At 46.9% G+C, this 15,938-nt stretch overlaps 1 protein-coding gene and 1 non-coding gene across 18 annotated transcripts in view; both read left to right on the forward strand.

Annotated features, from left to right (window-relative positions):
* The window catches only part of RIMS1 (regulating synaptic membrane exocytosis 1), a 542,374-nt gene that overhangs the window by 405,665 nt on the left and 120,771 nt on the right, over positions 1-15,938 (forward strand). The gene's annotated exons all lie outside the window — the stretch shown is intronic.
* On the forward strand, positions 5,887-6,005 carry LOC133384619 (5S ribosomal RNA). The gene has a single exon (XR_009762636.1). It is a non-coding gene; the product is annotated as a 5S ribosomal RNA (ribosomal RNA).

The raw sequence follows: 15,938 nt of genomic DNA on the forward strand, positions 1-15,938 counted from the left end.
AAAAAAAGGCGTTGGAAGTTTTCTTTGTGGCAAGGAGCCACCAGTGGGGGATGCCCCCCACCTCAGTACCGGAGCCTTTGGCCTCTGCAGACCCCACCCCCACCAATGTTGCTACCTACCCTGTTGGGAGTAAGCCTCAGCGGCAGCTACCTTCACATCCATGGATGACTTCCCACAGGTGGCAGCGTCCCCAGCCCATGCCGAGGCTTTTCGGGCCCTTCACTAGCAGCTTCAGCGGTAGAGGGAAGCAACAGGCAGGTGCCATTGTCCCTAGCAACCTGCAACTGCTGTCCCCCCCAGTCAGAAAACCAGCAAGGAGAATGGCTACCGCTACAGGTGGGGTCTGCATTTCACCCCCCAAGCTGCCACATTAATGGCCTTCTCGGAGGGCAGCGGTGATCTTCACCACCTGTGGGGGTACCCCCCCGCGCCCAGCTGCAGTTTTCCAAGGCCCTTTTTTGCCCCCATAAGCCCCACAGCGCATTGCTCCCATGGGAAAAGCAACCTGCAAAATGGAGAACCCCTCAAAGAGGATGAAGCTGCTCCCCCCCACCTGCAGCAGATGCTGCGTCAACACCTTTTTCCAGTCAGGTCTCAGGGCAGTCTCATACTTTGGGGGATCAGTTAGGAACAGTGGTAGCCTGCCTCTCTACCGTCAGGCACAAGGTGGCTGAGGCACAATTTATGGCGGGCAGGGCGGCTATGGAAGGCAGGGCACCTGTTACCAACAAGACGACTGGTAGAGACAGCCAAGGCCCTGTTCAACAGGCAAGGACCTAGAGGGACCAGGAATCCCTATCTGATGAAGAAGGCAGTCAGCTTCACCCTTCTTTGGACACTATTTTTTCCATCACCTCCTTTTCTGAAGCCTTCACAGGTTTTTTGGAGGAACCAATCCTTGTGCAACAGATCCAAGAGGTGGGGGGGGCAAAAGCTCCAGTCTTTTTACTGCCAAGCTCACTCGATACAACAACTGAAGGAACAACTCAGGGATTCCCTCTTAATGGATCTAGCTAGAGATTTGTCCTCTCAATCTATTCCTTGAGTACGTCCATAGGAAGTATCAGCGCCCTCACCCTCTCAGACTCCAACTGGATTGCAGCCATTGCAGGGCCCGCCTACAGGCCGCGCCTGCCTACAGGCTGCTCAGTTGCAACTTTGCTTTCCCCACTGAACCACTTATCTCCACATCCCTATACCACGGCTCAGGGCAGGCACCTTCAGCCCCCAGAACAGACAGCTGCTGACCCAGACTTAATGATCTTGAACGAAGAGGAATGGAGTGGGGAATTGGAATCTGAAGAGATTTCATCCGCTAGGATATTTCAGGAACCATACTTCCTTCCCCTACTATGCAAGGCAATGGAAGCCCTTACTCTAACTTCTGCAGAGGATCCTTCTGCTCCCTCGACATTGAGGGTCTCAGTGGTGTGTCCGGATCTGAAACCCAAATCTAGAGTGTTGAAGCTCCCTTCTCCCAAAAGTGCTCAAGTTGGAGTTTGACATCCCATTACAATTCAAGAAGTCTGTCTCAATAGCCAACAAATGTTACATGCTGGAACAACCCATCATGGACCAGCTGAAAGTCTCACTCATAGACGCACCCATTGTGAATTTGCAGAATCCATCTTTGAATCCGAAGGACTTGGATGCGCACCTTAAGGATGCCACTGAGTGCAAAATGGATCAGGGGCTTAGGAGGGTTCACGAGGCTAGTGCACTCTCAATCAGGGCAGCGGCAGCCTCCTCATTGTTTGCTCGAGCCTACCTCCTCTGGTTGGAAGACCTGCTGGATGGCCCACAACAAGACGCAGCCTAGGTACGCAAGTCTCTGCTGAAGGTCTCAGGCAGTTACCTTCATGGCAGATGCATCCACGGATGCTATGCAGTTTGCAGCAAGGTCACTGGTGGTAGAAGAACCCTTTGGCTGCGTCATTGGGAGTCAGACCCTGCAGCCTGTTCAAATCTTGCCTCAGAGCCTTATGTGGGAGGCACCTTATTTGGGGATGACACTAAGGAAAAGGAAAAGTCGATGCCGTCCTCTAGGAAAAGGAATGACAGAAAGTCCTTTAGTCGTTCATTCCACCCATATCAGTTGTCTCAATCCTTTTGAGGCTCCAGGCCATATGGAAGACCGAAGGATGCCCGCTCCAGCCGTCCCTTCTGGAACAGACAATGCAACCAGCCTAAATCTCAACAACACGTTCCCAGTTGATCGGGATTTGGGTCCCAGTCACGGGGAAATAAGCATCAATTCTCACTCCAGCATACCGCCAGTGGGGGGCCATCCCCAACGCTTTGCTCACTAGTGAAAGGACACGTCTTCAGATCTTCTCACCCTTCAGTATGGCCTACAGTTGGAGTTCACTTCCACCCCTCCTGTGAGATTCATTCCATCCCCACTTTCAGTTTCTCCACTCAAGAGGGAAAGAGTTTTGCATGCGGTTTCCCATCTCATACAGATTGCAGCTATACAGAAAATCCTGGCAGGGGAGAGATTTTTGGGAAAATACTCTCTGTTCTTCACTGTCAGAAAAAAAGACAGATCGTTCAGGGCGGTACTGAACCTCAAGGGTCTAAACGGATTCTTAAAATACTGCAAGTTTCGCATGGACACCTTACTTTGAATCAAGGAAACCCTAAGGAAGGGGGACTTCTCTCTTCAATCAACCTGAAGGAGGCCTACCTCCACATCCCAATCTTCCCACCTCACAGGCAATACATCCAGTTCGCCATGGGGCAAGACCATTATCAATTCAGGTCTATGCCATTTGGCCTGTCATCTGCCCCCAGGGCATTCGCGAAGATCGTGGTTGCCTTGGTGGCACATCTCAGGACACAGGGATGACTTTCTGATTCGCTCCCCATCGTTGTACAAGTCCTGGGAAGACCTCCATGTCACCTTGGTCTGTCTAAAGGACCACTGCTTCCTGATCAATGAAACCAAGAGTCAACTTTTTCCATCTCCCTGCATTATTATTTCCGTCTCCCTGCATCTGGGAGTGACTACAGACTCACAGAAGGGCCTCTTAAGCTTGTCCCAAGAAAGAGTAAACAAAATATGCAAAGCAGCATCGGATTCTTGTCTTCCAACTCAGCAGATCTAATGAAATTAGCAGCACTTCTGGGATTGATGGTGTCCACATTCCAAACTACAACGTAGGCACGTCATCATTCCCGCACACTTCAGTGGGTACTCCTACCCTTCCAAAATGGCATAGTATCCAGACACCATCACAGAGTAGCTCTGTCGCCAGATGTCTGGCAGTCGCTGTTATGGTGGACTCACGAACCCAACCTGTTAAGAGGCATTCCATTCCAGGATCCCCCTTGGACCCTGATCATGTCTAATGCCAACCTATCAGGGTGGGGAGCCATCTGCAATGGTCGGATGATTCAGGGCACATGGTCGTCACAGTAATCCACCCTGCCAATCAATCTTCTCAAACTTTGAGCAATCCGTCTGGCCCTCAGACACTTTGCAGAGTTCAGATGGTTAGGAGCGGTGCTTATCAGAACAGACAATGTGTCAGCCAAATCTTATTTAAACCATCAAGTTGGCACATGCTCCCACCTCCTCCAGAAGGAACCACCTCTCCTCTTTCAGTGGGTGGAAAAGAATGTGGATTCTATAGTGTCAGAATACCTCAAGGGGGAGGACAACAGCCAAGCAGACTGGCTCAGTCAAGAGAAACGGAATCAGAGAGAATGGATGCTTCACCAGGCGGTCTTTCAACAGATAGTATTCAGCCGAATTCAAGTGGACCTATTTGCCACCAGTCACAATTGGCAGGTAAGGAGATTCTTCTGCAGGTATACCACGCCAGAGGTGGAGGGGATAGATGCCTTAACATCTCAGTGGCCTCCAGACAGGCTGTATGCCTTCCCCCCACTACCAATTATTCCCAGGGTGATCCAAAAACTCCATGCCAAGAGGGCAGCAGTTCTACTACTTGCTCCCTGGTGGCCAAGGAAACCTTGGTTTCCGGATCTCCTTGAACTATTGGTGGAACCCCCATGGCAAATTCCAGTAAGGGAGGACCTGCTTTCACAAGGGCAGCTTCTTCATCCGGACCCGGAGTGGTTGGCGCTTCATGTATGGAATTTGAACGGAAGTGACTCTTAAAGAAAGGCATTTCCCCACAAGTGCTGGAAGCCATGATGGCTTCTAGACACCCATCCACAATCAGAATATACAAAGGTACATGGAAGGCTTTCTCATCCTGGTCACAGAAAAAAGGAATTCTTCCTCAAGAAGCGGGTATTAACGAAATTCTTTCTTTCCTGCAAGATGGCTTATCATTGGGCCTCAGACCTAACACCTTGAGGTGCCAGGTTTCAGCCTTATCGTCGATACTTTCCAGATTTCCAGAAAATCCACTTGGATTTCATCCTTTCATCAAATGTTTCCTCGGGGGCAACGATATCAACACCACCTATGGTTCATCACTACCTGACATGGGATCTGCACAAAGTGTTAACAGACCTTCAAAGACCTCAATTTGAACCTTTGAGTCAAGTTTCTCTCCATCTGCTATCCTTTAAGGTCTTGTTCCTTGTAGCCATCACTTTGGCCCATAGAGTGTCTGAGCTGAATGCCCTATCTGTGCATAAAACTTTTTGTGCGTTTCATAAAGATAGAGAAGTCCTACGCACAGTCTCTTTGTTTCATCCCAAAGTACTGTCTACCTTCCATTGCCAACAGGAACTGGTATTGCCATCCTTCTGTCCTAAACCTGTTCATCCCTCAGAGAAGGCCTGGCACTCTCTTGATGTGAGGAGAGCCCTTAAATTATATATTTCCAAGACAAAGGCAATTCGGAAAACAGATAATTTGTTTCCTTTCACCCAGCATCTCTGCGGAATAAGGTGACCACTTCTACACTAGCTAGGTGGATCAAGGCATGCATTTCTTTGGCATGTGCCTCTCTAAGACTAGCCCGGCCAGCCGGGATGCTGGCTCACTCCACAAGAGCGGTGGCCACATCAGCGGCCTTTTCTCACAATGCCCCTCTAATAGACATTTGTAGGCCAGTGACATGGGCCACGCCCAATACCATCATTAAACATTACAAAATAGATGCCTATGTGTCGGCTGAGGCAGCCTTTGGGAGGAGAGTGCTACAGCACGTCCTCTAGCAGCAGCCCAGCGATTTTCCCACCCTACATGGGTCAGCTTTGGTATGTCCCACCTGATATCATCTTTTACATGCACAGGAGAAGAGACATTTGGTCTTACTGTGAAATTGGCCTTCTCTGTGCATGTCAAAAGATGATATCAGGGCCGCTCCCTAGGAGGGCTGGGCTGCCTTTATAAGCACCAGTAGACCTTTGGCAGAGAGTGTATGAGTACTGCTGTCTTGTCTCTCTGAGTGTGTTTCTATCCTGTCTTACTCATTTATGGGCTTGCCATTGAGAACTGAGACAGGAACAGGCACAGACCAGTAATGGACCTGCAAAAAAAACTTCAGCAGTGCTCCTTTGCCTTCAACCGTTAGGTGGAGCTAGCTACCCACCTAATATTATCCTTTGACATGCACAGAGAAGACTGATTTCACGGTAAGACCAAATGTCGCTTTTATCTGCGTTACAAGTTGTAGTGGTGTGTTCATTTCACATTTCCTAATTGTTGGTACAGACAACCTCTCAGTCACAATATTGCTTTTAATAGATGCTTTGCTGGCTTTTTCTTCTATACTGGATTTTTATACTGCTGTAATGACTTATTTATTATTTGTTTATTAGATTTATATCCTGCCCTTCCTCCCAGTAGTAGACCAGGGCAGCCCAGGACTTGTCTTGTGTTTGTTTCTAATTTGTGTTTTATTATGCTTTTATATTGATTGCATATTTATATTGTTTTTATTATGTTTGTAAATTGCCCTGGCCTATGGCCATACTACCTTGAACACGCCCAATCTCATCTGATCTTGGAAGCTAAGCAGGGTCAGGCCTGGTTAGTACTTGGATGGGAGACTGCCTGGGATTACCAGGTGCCATAGGCTTAGAGGAAGGCAGTGGTAAACCACCTCTGAATACCTCTTACCATGGAAACCCCATGAATGTATCCAAAAGGTTCGTAGGGTCGCCATAAGTCATAATCAACTTGAAGGAATATAACAACAACAACAAAGTTGCCCTGAGCTCAGTTTTTAACTGTGGAAGGGCAGGTTATAAATTCTGTTAATAAATAAGCATTCCATAATGTTGGAAACTAGAGTCTAGGCATTTAAGGCTGAAAATATAAGGTGTTGGGTTTTTTAGAGATTCCTCACATCCCAGTTTTTGGTGGTAATTATTAGGCACAAAAACAAAACTGGACAATGCAACCATTAATATGTTTAATTTGCATAATTAGCAAATAATTTTATAATATGCAAATTAGCCTGCCTGGATTTATGGAACTGGAATATGGCAGCTCTAGTGTCAAAATACCTGGCAGGCCATAAGACAAGGCTGGTGGGCTGTATGCATGCTACACGGGTGAGGGTGGAGTTGTGCAGCCTGCTTGTTAGGTGACTCAGTATGGAATGAATATTGCTTTTTTGGTTAAAAAAATGAGGTGCTGGTACTCGTATCTTGATAAAAGTGCCATGGGTGTCAACCCAAAATGGCTGCCATGGACAGCAAAAAAAGAGGTGCTGGTACTTTGTACTAGTGAGCACTGTCACACACATATGCCCTGGGAATGAGTACTATTTTTTTTCCTATTAGTAAACAAGAACATTGTGTGCACCATCATAAGACACTGAACAGAAATTAAAACCATGCAGATACAAAATGAAGGATTTGCTTTTTCATAGTGACTGTTTCACAGCAAAGCTGTGAGAGAAAACAAACAGAAAAATAAATGTCTGCTCTTCCCCTCAGGTCATCTTCAGCTAGAACAGTGGTTCCCAACCTGGGGGCCGGGACCCCCAGGGGGGCCACGAAGTAATCCAGAGGGGACCGTGAACAGTAAAGAAATTAATTATTTATTAATTTTTTTAAAAAAAGTCTTCACTCCTTCTACACTGTATGCTTTCCACAGCCGCTGCAGATGACACCTCCCCCTTGCTTCAAACAAGAGGGGAGGCCTTTTGCTGAAATGCCAGAGCGTCTTTCAGGCGCACTAAGGGCAGGCATCTGCCTATAAAATACATGGCAGATGCCAAAGGAGGCTGAGGGTGGGGCGACCAGGAAGAAGAGGGGATTACTATCACTGATTCCCGTCTCCTTGCACTTCTGCTACTGGCAATGCCCTTGCTTAGAATGAGATGAGAGGGCTTCTTGTGAAGCAAAAAGAAGCAAGCCTGCAAAGAAAGGCTGCTTTCCCCCTTCCTTCCTGGCAGCCTGCCTGCCTCCCTGGGGGGAGGGGGTCACAAAAAATGTTCAGCTTATAAAGGGGGTCCCGTGCTCATAAAGGTTGGGAACCACTGAGCTAGAATATATAACAGGCCGAGAGGGGAAGTGCTGAAAGGACATCTGAATTGTGTGTATCCCAGCCACACCATAGGACCTTTTAAACTGACCAAATGGGTTATAGACGATGGTATAAAATTACTACAGCCTTTCCTTTGGCCCTGAACTGAATTTAGTGGTGGGTAGTGGAAACTGATGAATACAGTTGGAGACACATAAGGAAGAAGGAATGTGATGAGCCAGTTGAGGAATTATTCATGGGTCTTGGAATATGTGTGGGTAGTTCCTCTGTATCTGCATAGGCAAGAAGTTGCAACTGAAGGGTGCAGCAGTGGACTAGATAAGTGACTGAAGTAAGGAATGTGAGACTATGTACCCCGCTGACATTTAGGAATAATAAAATAGATATGAACTATAGATATGTTCAAGTTTATTTCTGAAAGTTTATTAGAATATTTATCCAAGGCTTGCAACAGTGATGTTCTCAAGGTTCCAGGAAACTTTCTAATACTTAGAAAAAGTTACGTCCTCATTTCAAATTTAAAGATGCCAGTGGATCATGAATTTACTCCTCATAATTTGTCACAGCATCAAATCTATAGAGGGTGTATACTAGAAATGGTGTAAGGTATTTTTTGTATACAGGCGGCTTGAAATATGAATTCCCCCAGCTTAACAAGCCAACCTATTTTGACCTCACCTAATATTAATTTTCATAAAAACTTGGTGCTTCCAAGTGGTATGTTTAGTTTCACAAGTAGTTCGGCGCCAAGTCTCTTTTCATCAGTGTGATACAGAGAGCACACTAGAAGACTTTATTGTTCTTAATGCAAACTTTTACTTGGTTTCTTTGGATACAAACTCTCTTATAAGAGACTACAGCTATCACTTTCACAGCTGCAGTATCTCTTTGTATCCTGCCCATCTCTTAATGCTTTTGATTAGTTTTCTGGTATTTGCAATACCTAAGATTGCAACTGCTTATTTTGTGCTTCCAAATCTCAAAGAACATACTGCAAGTGTGGACATAATGCTGATCTCTAAGACATTCTTAGATGTTTAAGATCCTGATTACAATTTGGCATGGTTTCCTTTTGTTATTTTTAATCTGTGCTGTTATCTGAATCAAGAGAGGGGGAAAGATAAAATATTTATTTTACATTTCTCTCCAGTGCCATTCCACAATATATGGATTATGTTCCCAGTTCAGGATAAGAGGCAAGTGTGTAGAAAATAAGCAAGACCATACCTTGGAGTGTTTCACTCTTTCCTGTAGTCTCCCAACCATCTTCTGCTGAGGCATAAGGTGACTATTTCTGTAGTAGCCACTTCTTTTTGGAAGTTTGTCTGGGATCTCCTTTGGGCAACTAGCCCACCATTGAAATTCAACAGACAAGCAGCTGCTCTTCCAAGTCAGCCTTAGCCTCTAGACATGTTTTATCTCTCGATACCATCACAATTGGTAGAGGCTATGAAGGGGTTGGACCGGTGTCTAGAAGCAACAATGGGCTGGAGAGGGCCAATAAATGAAGCTGAACCCTGATAAGATGGGGTGCTGTGGGTGCGTTGATAACAGGTCTGTGAATTAGATGCACAACCTGTTCCCAAGTTACACTCCCCCTGAAGGAACAGGTTCGTAGTCTGGGAGCACTCCTGGATTCCAACTTGTCACTGGAGTTTCAGGTAGCTTCTGTGGCTAGAGTGCTTATGCCCAGCTTAGGTTAGTTCACCAGCTATGGCGGTTGGTGGATGAAGACAGCCTGGCCTCACTATTCCATGCTCTGGTGACCTTCAGCCTGGACTACTGTAATGTATTTTATGCATGGCTGCCCTTGAAGATGGTTTGAAGGCTGCAGCTAATGCAAAATGGCTGCTAGGAAGGTAAGTGGGGAGGCCCAATGAGACCATGTGTCACCAGTCCTTAGATACTGGACCCAATTTAAGATATTAATACTAGCATACGAAGCCTTAAATGGCTTGGGACCCAAGTACCTAAAAGAGCACCTTCCCCAGTATCAACCATCTCAGTTCTGTTGGTGATGCCACCACTTGGGGTTGACCAGTTGGTGGCAACCTTTAAAAGGGTCTTCTTGGTCCCTCATTTGTAGAATGCCCTCCCTAATGAGATGTGTCAGTCTTTCTCATTATTTACTTTTTGGAGAAATTTAAAAACATTCCTGTTTACCCAGGCATTTCATGCCTGAAACATCTGTCCCTGGACTCCCTGAAATTATTAGTTTTGAGAGGGGGTTATTGCTTTAACTGTTTTAAAATGTTTTAACTGTATTGTTTTAGTATTGATATGTTTGCCACCTTGGGCAACTCTGGAGGGAGAGCTGGATATAAATGGTTAAATAAAAAGAGAATGAATAAATAGATTGAGTTTGTCTGCATAATCTTACAAACCCCATTTTGGTCCAATGGAGAAGTGCATTCCTGTCACTTCCCTGTTATCATGCCATAGCCTAGTCAGGGAATGGCAGGAGGAAAGAGGATGCAGTCAGGAGAGCCTCTGGGGTCCTACTGGGAGAAAGGCCGGGATATAAATCTAATAAATAAATAAACTTCTGCTGCCTTTGCACCATGGCCCTGAACAGGGAACATCAGGGAAGTGAAAGGAAGAGAGATCTGCAGCACAGCCAATTCTCTGCATGTGAGTAAATGTACCAAGCATCAGCTAGCCAGATTTTCCAGGAAGTAGTGGTGATTGTTTTTGTATGAATGCCTAGGAAACAGGTGGGAGAAGCCAATTACTACTGCAGCAGTAGCACATCCACCCACCGGTCATCTAACATGGATAGAAGCAAAGTTTACAATTTCCTTTTAGTGGGCTTATGATTCATATCTGAGCCATCCAAAGCATTGCTTTTGTCCCTCTAACAAACCTCACAGACGTAACAACTTTATTTCCTCTCTAGCTGCTAAAACCGTAACCAATTAAATCTCAAAGAGTGTGTAGAACAAACTCATGCATACAACTCAGCTGCTGTTCAACAAGAAATATCACAGAGGCATACATAGTGCCCCCCAAGGTCCAATATGTGTGTAAGTGGCTAGCCAAGTTTGCCCTGGAATGGATACTGCACTTCAGAAACAGCTGAGAAACACATCAGAAACACACTCGGTTGTGGAAGAGATGCCAAACATTCAGCATGTCACTGGCATCTATTCAATAGATGACAGAGCAAGACACATTGTGGCCTAGGGCCGAAATAAGACACGGACAACAACTGTTGGGTTAAACTAATGGGGTACTTTATTAAACCGAATTCAAATTAGAATAATGAACCTACAGAGGGGGAACTTAAGTGCGGGAGCATACTGATGACCCAGGCAAAGCCTGCTTGCAGTAATTGGGGTGACCAACCCCTGCCAGAAGAAGGGCCTACCAGTCTGCCAAACCCCTGCCCTGACCACACCTTGAAGGTGCGTAGGGAGGCCAACCTGTGCCACTGCCTCCCAGGGCCCTAAAACTGCAAGTGAATGAAGAACATTGGCCCCAAAGGCAGCCAGTATCCTGCCTCCGGGCCCTATAGTCCTGAGGTGCAGGCCTCCAGAACTTCCTATCACCCCCAACGGTGCCTAAAGGTGCCACGTAGTTGCCCTTCCCCTTCTAGTCTTTCCTGCACTTCCTTGCCACAAAAGGGGGACAAACCTCAGTTTAGTCTCCCTTTACCCTGAATCATTACTGCTGATTCAGCTCAGTAGAATCTCATGCAAGCCGCTCTGCAGGCCTGCTAACAGGATGCCATTACCTACATCGGTCAAGTGAACACCATCTGGCCGATATAGCTCCAGCCTATCATGTCTTATCTCTGGCCGATGAATAACAAAATCACGACTCCAAGAGAGTCAGCTGGATCTGCCTATTAACTTTCTTGCGGGTCCTATTTATCCCCCTGGGGTCACCCATATAGTTCCAATTTCTACAGGGTAAGACATCAGATGACACTAAGTACACTTGCTGCCAGTGCTGTTCAATGGCACATAAGTCACTGCAAGCCTGCAAGATAATAATAATAATAATAAACTTTATTTCTACCCCGCCCTTTTTCCAATAGGACTCAGAGCGGCTTACAACTAAAAATAACACCAATTAAAACATACAGAAGTATACTATTAAAAAAGAATTAAACTATGAGAAAAATTAAAACCATAAAATATAGGTTAAAAACAGCGGACAATTTAAAATAATAAAATCATATAATGTAGTCACCAGACCTATGACGCTTAATCCTGGTCGTTCTCTATCCCAAATGCCCGTTGAAATAAAACAGTCTTGTCGCCGGAAAGACAGCAAGGAGGGAGCTGATCGCACCTCACTCGGAAGGGAGTTCCACAGCCTAGGGGCGGCCACCAAAAAGGCCCTATCTCGTGTCCGCGTCATATGTGCTTGTGAAGGTGTGGGGAACACAAGAAGGGCCTCACCTGAAGATCTCAAATCCCAGACAGGTTCATGTAGGGAGATACGATCTGTCAAATAGCCTGGACCTGAGCCATATAGGGCTTTGTAGGTCAAAACCAGCACTTTGAATTGTGACCGGAAACAAATTGGCAGCCAGTAGAGCTGTTGTAACAGGGGAGTTGTATGGTCCCTGTAACCAGCCCCGGTTAGCACTCTGGCTGCAGCTCTTTGTACCAATTTAAGTTTCCGAACAGTCTTCAAAGGCAGCCCCACGTAGAGCATGTTACAGTAGTCTAAGTGGGATGTAACCAAGGCATGCATCACCCTAGTCAGATCAGGCAGCTCCAGGAACGGGCGCAGCTGGCGCACCAAGTTTTAGTTGGGCAAATGCGCTCCTGGATACAGCAGCAATCTGGGCCTCCAAATTCAAAGCTGAGTCCAGGAGTACACCCAAACTGCGAACCTGAGACTTCAGGGGGAGTGCGACCCCATCCAGCACTGGTTGAATCCCTATTCCCTGATCCGCCCTCCGACTGACCAGGAGTACCTCTGTTTTGTGAGGATTTAATCTCAACTTGTTTGCCCTCATCCAATCCATCACTGATGCCAGACACTGGTTTAGGACACAGTGCCCCCAAGTCCCATCTCAGCAAGGCGGCCCAGAAGGATACCATGATCGATGGTATCGAAAGCCGCTGAGAGGTCCAGTAGAACCAGCAGAGACGCACTCCCCTTGTCCAGTTCTCTGCGTAGGTCATCCACCAAGGCGACCAAAGCCGTCTCTGTCCCATAGCCAGGCCTGAAACCAGATTGAAATGGATCCAGATAAGGGCCTTGCCCTTCAGCAAACCCATGTTATTATCCCCGAGGTGAACGACCAGAAGCTGCGGCACAGCCCAAACCAAAGCTGGCTGGAACAATGTGGGTAGGAGCCCGTCCCAGCGCATCCCTTGGCGGCCAAGCCACTGCACTGAGGCCCGTTGGCTAAGTCCCATCTGCATGTCAAAATGTGACTTCACTGCCCTGTTGCCTGCCCAGAATACCATGCTATGGCCACAGAGGATGTCAAAACAAACAGCAACTTAGAACAAAGAACAACAACAGTTCAACAGTTGGTTTCAACAGTTGGTTTCCGAACCCCAGGGAATGGTCTAATATAATATTTGTAAGCATTAGAATGCCAACTTGCAACCTCTCTTGCGAGAAGCCTAGGCTGGTGGCTGTTGAAGCCACGCCTATTCGAAAAGAGTGTGTTCCAAAGTTGTGGGGGTCTAAGCCCAGGTTGCAGAACACCGCCTTAGTAACCACCCAAAATTGATACTTAGTGAGGGGCTGGCCATCTTTGTGTGTAAACAGATACCCCAGCTGCGGTCCCTGCACTGTCATGAAGCACACTAAGAACATTACTGAGCAAAGTTTGTCCCGCTGGGAGGAGGATAGTACCACCAGGCATCCTCTATGTTGCTGATCTATCTTAGACCAGCACAAATAATGGTGTGCCCATTCCTTCCTCAAACTGAGGTCGAAAACCAAGAGAGCCCGAAGTGAAGATTCCATTTTAGACCCTGCCACCAGCTTGGCTGAGGGAAGCCTACAGCACTGGGCCACTGAATCAATTTCAATACCCAGGAAGGTGAGAATAATAGATGGGCCCTCAGTTTTCTCAGCTGCACGGGGAACACCGAGTTCCTCTGACAAACTGGCAAAGTATTCCATAAAGGCCTTACATTCACCAGAGTCTGCCAGGCCCCCAAACAAAAAATAATCTAAATAATGTATAACCGACTGCAAACCTGCCCATCTCTTAACTGCCCATTCCAGGGAGGAGCTGAAATGCTCAAAAACCAAACAGGAGATTGAGCAGCCCATGGGCAGTGCCCTATCCACATAAAATTTACTTGCAAAAGCGAAGCCTAACAATTCAAAATCCCTTGGATGGACAGGGAGATGGAACACAGATTTGATGTCGCATTTATCCATAAGGGCCCCAATCCCACAGCCCCTAACCATCTGTACAGCACAGCCAGTGTAGTGGACAGAACACAGGTTTTGTGGAACAAAATGGTTAACCAACTCACCCTGAGGCTAGGACAGGTGATGTATAAGGTGGAACTCGCCTGATGGTTTCTTGGGGACAGTGCCTAGCGGGGAGACTCTGAGCAAAGGGGAGGGCGGTGAAGAGAAGGGGCCTAAAACTCTACCTGCATACCTCTCCTTATCAATTTTCTCTTGTACCACTGCCTCCATGCCCACCACTGCCCTAAGGTTGTGGGACACAAAGGCATGCCTAAGACCCAAGTAGGGAATCCGAAAACCAACCGTGAAGCCCTCCAACAAAAACAGCCTCCTGAACTAAGGGGTAAGAACTGAGTAAGCACTGCAGCTCTGGGAGCTAAACTGGGCTGGGGCCCTTTTCCTTGAGCTACCCCGGCAGGTACCTGTTTCTTTGGGCCAGCGGTGTCCAGATTCCTGCTCCTGAGAGGCCGGCCCCTGGGGCAGCTAGTGCAGGCATGGGAGCCCCCACATATCACATACTCGTGCCTGAAATGGCACAGGTTCCAGCCGCAGAAACCACGGGAGCTGAACTTCCAGCATAGCAAGCAGGATTGAACTCTCTGTCCGCAGGCCCATGAGAGGGAGTTGATGCCAGCTGTCTAGCCAGGAGGTAGCCGCTGTCCATCCTATCTCCAGCCACAGGCTGAGAGTGCAACAGGTCAGAATCCTTCTTATTCCAGGGGAGGAAAGTATCAAAAGCCACCCTCATGCGAAAGACCTCATCATAGGCGAGCCAGGCCACCTGCAGGAACTCAGAATAGCTGAGAATACCAAGAGCGTATGCAGCGACTACCAGAGGAGTGGCAGGCGGGGAAGATGAGGGCTCCCCCACTGCTGACACTCCAGGAGAAGTCTGCCACACCTGGGCACAGGCCTCTCGAAAAGGAGGCTGTTGGTGGGGTAAGCTACCCCCAACCATAGTTGAAGACCCTGCCTGCTGATCTGCCTACATTCCAAATGGGGAAGATAAGGGTCAAACCTGTCCCAGACCCCCATAGGAAAAACCTCATGGGGACCAGCTCCATCAGAAACAGCTGAGAAATACATAAGAAACACACTCGGTTGTGGAAGAGATGCCAAACATTCTGCATGGCACTGGCATCTATTCAATAGATGAAAGAGCAAGACACTTTGTAAACATAAAATGCCTAAACAAATCCATCAGACTATGATCTTTTCAGTTGGAGAAACTGTGGCAGGTGGTTCCCAGTGTTCTACCAGTTGGTTTCATGACATCTGTAGGTTCTACAAATGTGTAGGTTCTCATTCTAGTAAGAACAGATGACAGGAAATGCCATCATTTGTGCTTTAGCAGCTAATTAGAATATTTCCTTTTGCTCAGCTCAGCCTCCTAACAGATTTTGCTGAATCAGGAGATGAATGTGGAAAATTACAACTATAAATTAGCTCTTAAGTCAAAAGGTTTTTATCTAAAGGTCAGAACAGGCTATCAGGCTCAAGGCAGGAGTGAGGGGCCTCATTAGCGGAACCAGATATATGCATGTTAATCACAGGTTCTCATCTCAGCTGGTGGGGAGCTACTCTGGATCCTGGTCTGCCCCTGCACAACTGTCTTTTCACATCAGTGTGCTGGAACTTTTACGTGACATGACTGATTCTCTAGTCATTCATTCAGAGTGAATGTTGTGGTTCCATCACACAAGAATGCTATGTCCTTAGGGAGGGAAACCTGAGTCCCTCCAGCTGTTGTTGGCCTAGAACTCCTATCAGCCCAGATCATTGGCAGTTCTGCTGAAGGTGCTGGGAGTTGTAGTTCAACATCTGGAGTGTCACAGGTTCCCCACTCTTGCCTACAAAAACAAGCAAAGCGAAATGGCCTCATACACTCCAGAAGGAAATGAGTCTTCTTTTTTCTGCAGTGGAACTACATTTATCTTTGAGCATAGCCAATCACATCCTGATTTGTGATCAAATGTAAGCACTAAAATTAATGCTGTTAAAAGTAGTACTAACCATCATCTATTTTAGCTCTACTAAGTCATTTGGATCTTTCTCATTGTTTATGTTAATCCTGTTGAGTGCATGTCCACCCATTCACATCTTCACAATAAAAACC

The sequence above is a fragment of the Rhineura floridana genome, chromosome 4, assembly GCF_030035675.1.
Source record: "Rhineura floridana isolate rRhiFlo1 chromosome 4, rRhiFlo1.hap2, whole genome shotgun sequence".
Taxonomy (NCBI): domain Eukaryota; kingdom Metazoa; phylum Chordata; class Lepidosauria; order Squamata; family Rhineuridae; genus Rhineura; species Rhineura floridana.